The following is a 5,467-nucleotide window of genomic DNA, read 5'->3' as shown; positions in this document are numbered from 1 at the left end:
GCATTTTGGATGCTTTAGAAAAATGGGTCAAGGAAGAGAAAGAAAATGCTATGATAATAGGGAGGAAGAAATTAAAGGGTGTGAATCTGATAGGGATGAAGATGAAATAAAGACTTACATCTTCGACGATAATGGTAATCTGAAGGGTAATGTTGAGGCAGAGGAAATTAAGTCAGTTTTGCAAGGTTTTGAAGAGGAGGAATTGATGGATGAAGGGGGTAGCAATAATAATGAGGTCAAGGAACTTGTTAGCTGTATTGACTTACCACAAACTGTGAAAGCCGACAAAAGTGTTATGTGTAGCAATGTTGGGCAGGGGTGCAGTTGCTCAGAGGTAGATGATAGTTTAGCTGATGTGCAGCAAACAGAAGTAGAGAAAGTCATTAAGTACTTTGCTTTAGAATTGGTGGACAGACTAGAAAATGCAGCTGAGAATGTAGAGATTGATAACCCTGTGAATCTAAGTGTGAATGTACTTGCAACTGAATAATACTACTTTAGCTGGAAACAGATTGAAAAGAATTTATTAGAAAATGTTTATGAGGAATGTGTTCAGACTAGAATAACTCACCCTATGATAAAAACGAACATATCATGTGTAGCAGTGCATTGTCTTCTTGACAGTGACAGTGAAGCAATTGCTTTGTCCTAAGCATTTTTTGATTCTGTTCCTAACAAGAGTGAACAGACTGTCATGAAAGTAAATGTTTTACGAATAATAAGTGCTACTGGAAAAGTTTCTAGACCAGTACAGCATGAAGCATTGATACCAATTGGTATATATGGCATAATAATAGATCACCCTTGTTTAATTGTGCTCAGTTAAAGTGTTGAAATATTAATAGGCACATATTTCTTGACAAAATATCAGGGGAGGATTGACTTTGTTCAGAACACATTAGTTTTAATCTTACTTGCTTCTCAGATAGTAAAACAGCCTTTGGCTCTGATCACTATGGGACTTAACATCTATGGTCATCAGAAAAGAGCCTTTCATAGGAAGTTATATATACAGTAATAATGAAGCTTGGGAACTGCCTATTATGGTAATGAGGAATAAAGGATTATTGTAGGAAGATACTGAATTTTCTAATAATGAGCAAGGTGTTAATCTGCAAGGGAACTAGAAGAGATAGAGACAAAGGTTGGGGGAAGAAGGTCAGGTTTACTCCAATAAACATAATTGTGAACTGAATTTTTAATCGTGTATTGTTCATGGTTAGTCCTGTGAACAGTCAACAAGTCCAATTTCTGATAAACAAATAGCAGAAAGAAGGAAGTATTAACCGTTCATTATAATATATTCTTGAATACACCTGGTGAAGTTAAAGGGTATGAATGCCATTTGAATGTAAAGCTGGGCAGGTACTTTTCAAGAAACATTATCAGGTACATATTTCAAGAAAGCCAGTGATTAAGAAAGAAATTCAATGTATGTTGGCATGGGGTGTCATTGAGAAAGCTATTAGTGAATATAATAATCCTCTTGTAGTTGTGCCCAAGTGTGACAGAAACATTAGATTAGTATTGGATGTGTGCTGGTTAAACGAAATTGTAATAAGAAAGAGTGACCGTCCCCAGAATATGGGCAACCTAATATAAAAGTTCTGAGGAGTTCGGTATCTTACATCTATGGACATAACTTGTGGATTCTGGATAAAGTAATCCCATTTGGATTAAGTATTTCTGTGTGCACCTGTGTGTAATGGCTTGTGTATTGGGGCAGGAATTGTTAATCAGGTAACTATTTGTGTAGGTGATGTACTATTGGCAACTCCCACAAGGGAAGAACATTTCATTAGTAGACAGGGTGCTAGAAGCTGTGGAAAATGAAATTAAAATTAGAAAAGGCTGAGTGTGTAAGAAACAAAATAAAATTCCTGGGCCATCAAATTAGCATAGAAGGTATATTATCTGATCCTTCCATATTATCAGTCATTGAAAAATTTGAAGCACTCAGAAATAAAAAGCAACTCAGGCCAGTGTTCAGTTTATTTGCATTCTATCACTGTTTTGTTAAAGATCACTTGTTTAATGCACCTTGTTTACTCAACTTGTTGAAGAAGAATACCTCATGGGTTTGGACTAAAGAGTTCCATTCCACTTTTGAAGAATTAAGAAACTGTTTGATGAATAGTCTTCTTTTACACCATCCAGATTTTTCAAAACCCTTTTGCAAGTCAGTTTATGCAAGTGGTTTTGGGATTGCAGTAGTTCAGATAGAAACAGAAGGCAATCAAGAGGTGCATAATTGTTCAGTGCAACCTGCTGGGCGAAATTATGGAATTTCAGAATTAGAGTCACTGGCCATCATGTTTGATATGCAGAAGTTTGAGCATTATTTGTTAGGGCACAAAGTGATAATCTATAGTGATCACAAGGCACTTACATTTTTAAAAACCTGTAAACTGAGACATCCAAGACTAATAAGGTGGACTATATATCTTCAGCAGAACGACATTGAAATTAAATACATTCAAGAGGAGAACACTCTGGTAGCAGATGGGCTGTCAAGAAGTGCTGAGCTGTGCAGGGAATCAGAAATTCCATTAACAGATAGCAACGAAGTGAGAATGTTGGCCATACATGAGCTCAAGGAGAAAAGAGCCTCAAAGAAAATATTTAAAATCTAAAGAAGAGAGCAAAATGATGATCAGTTGAGGTTAGTTAAAAGCCATTTAGGAGTCATTAATTATAGAAAAGTTGTTTACATAAAGCAATTTTACTCCATACAAGAAAGTTACATTGAAAAGAATGGAAAATATGTTTTCCTTCACAACATGCAGATCTGCTGATAGATTTCATGCATCTATGATATGGCCATTATGGGGCCAAGAAATACATTGCCAGATTAAGTGAGAAAGTCATTTTCGATAACATGCACCATAGAGTAGTAAGAATGTCAGAAGGTATGTGCAGGGAGATTTGCACAATGTAGAATCACGTGCACCCCTGAAATTATGTGCAGCCATCCTTTTTAGCTTCCTCCCAACATCTAAAGGAGGATGTACCTATGTTTTTGTGGTGATTGACAGTTTCAGCAAACATGTCAAATTATATCCAATAAAGAGAGCTAATGCCAAACGCTGGGGACAAGCTATAAAAGGACTGTTTCGTTAAGATTTGCAACCCTAAGAGTCTCCTATCAGATAATGGTGCTCAGTTTGTATCTGAAAAATTTAAGGTATGTTGTGAAAAGGCCGGAACTCGCCATATAAGGATCTCAGAGTATTTTCTGCAGAGGAATATCAGCGAGAGAGTTATGCATGAGTTAGATTGTGTAGAAGTTACTGTGCCAGGAAGCCTTCAACTTGGGCCAATCATATCAAAAACTTTGAAGAAATGATCAACAATCTTAAACATGATGCCACATGCTTTGCTCCTTGTGAACTAATGCTTAATCGGGAACCCCATAACATACTTTTAAGCATGGTTGATTTTCCAGCGCTAACGTAGAGCTCTTTAGGTGAGAAGAAGGCACATGCTAGGGCAAACATATGTAAAAGAGCCTTGGACAGAAAAAGAAAAGCTTCCCCCACTAGTTTTAGCATTGGTGAACTTGTCTTAATCAAAAATAAAGAAAAATCTAAGAACATTTAAGAAAGAATTTTATGCATGTTTATCAAGGACCATTCAGAATAATAAGTAAGCCTTATGCAAAAGCATACTGCTTGGAATACCCGAAACATTATAGATCTGAAGAAATTCAAAAGCAACAGTAACTACTTTCTGTAGGCAGTCTGCCACTCTTTGGCGGATACACAATTTGGTGTACCGTGCAGTCCCAGCTTGATGAAACTTTATTTCCCTTTCGAGTTTTATCCCCTTCTTCTGTCCTATCTATACTATTTCTGTAGGGAGTCTGTCATTCTTTCGTGGATGCACAGTTTGTGTACTGTGCGGTCCCAGCTGGATGGAGCTTTATTTCCTTTTCAAGTTTCATTCCCTTCTTTTGTCCTATCATAGTAAGTAAGAAATATATGTCTTTATGTTGTATGTATGCTCTTAGTTTGTAATCTCTTCTTAGTGAATAAGAATGATTGCCAAATATGACTATACCTAAATGATGACTTACACAAGAACGTGAGAGGCAGTTTGCAATAGTAAATTCTAAATGTTAAAATAACACTGGGTAACTTTTGAACACCAATCATAAAAATAATGGCTAAAGTAAATAAATAATAAGTAAAATCCATAAAAAAGGTTAGTAACTACGAAACACAAACCACTTGGCATTATGAGAAGTTGTTGAAACTGGAAATTCCTAAAATCTGAAACAATAAATTCTGCATAAATTAATAATTTTTGGTTGGCAGTAAGGTTGTCTGAAGGTACAAGAGTGTAACAAAATGGTGCCTGTAGAGGCAAGCAAATGCATATTGGTATCAGTTAAAGAAGATGTATGGAAGTGGTGTATCACGCCAAAAATATACGAAATAATGAGGTCAGTAGGCTGATGAAGCAAAAATGGAAAAAGAAACATTGAAATATATGTATAAATGAAAAGGAGGAGAAACAGGAGAAATGAAGTCAGTGGGTGAACATATATGGTTAAATGTTCAAAAATTGATGAGTAATTCCCTCCCATCTTGTAAAAACATTTGAGAAATGTGTAATCTTGCTTAAGGCAGATGGCAATTAACAATTAAATACAGACAACAAAATACAAATAAGCAAACATGTTAAGAAATGAAGATTGTAAAGTATTGATGTTTTATAGTAAATACAGCTTTCTAATTATAGGTGTAACAAAGAAAAGTAAGTGCTGTCGAACAAATGACTTCTTTTAGCATACTAATCCATATGATAACTGAGCCAAATGAAGCTGAAACTTACAAAGGTTAATCAGTTTTCTAAGTTAAAGCAACATCTAAAGTAATAAAGTCAATTGCAAACTAGCCCAAAATGTGACTATTTGAGAATATAAATTTACCTTCAGTGAATAATAGCTGTGGTTTATGCATAAAAAAGAGAATGGCGAAGTTTGTGATTCAGGCTTAATGACAAAGTAAAATGTCATTATTTTATGAAGTAACATACTGTCGACAATCATTTTGAAAAAAAAGTTGATAGCAATTTTCCAAATACAAAAAAGAGAATTAAGAAATTCTTTCTGGTAACTACTTAACTGTTTATTTAAATTACTGAAGGAAAATATATTATAAAATGTGTTTTGTCCTCCCTCAGATGTAAGTAAGAACAAAAACTTAGGCTACATTACCTGTTTCTCGGGGACATGGAGGCTTCATGAAAGACAGTCTACAAGCTATAGTGGAAAAGAAAGGGAGAACAACATGATCTACAGTGAATCCTCCCCTTTCATTTTCCTTTTTGTAATAAAATATAGTGGAGAAGTGACTTCCCAACACCTACCTCTATTTATTTAGTGAAAGTATCGTATGGAAGCTCACAGTGGTGCCTATGATTGTGATTAAATAAGTGAATACCAAAAGTGAAAATTTTGTGT

The sequence above is a fragment of the Schistocerca gregaria genome, chromosome 1 (assembly GCF_023897955.1).
Source record: "Schistocerca gregaria isolate iqSchGreg1 chromosome 1, iqSchGreg1.2, whole genome shotgun sequence".
In the NCBI taxonomy this organism is placed as follows: Eukaryota; Metazoa; Arthropoda; class Insecta; order Orthoptera; family Acrididae; genus Schistocerca; species Schistocerca gregaria.
The sequence above is the reverse complement of the archived record's forward strand: the minus strand, read 5'-3'. Positions refer to the sequence as shown.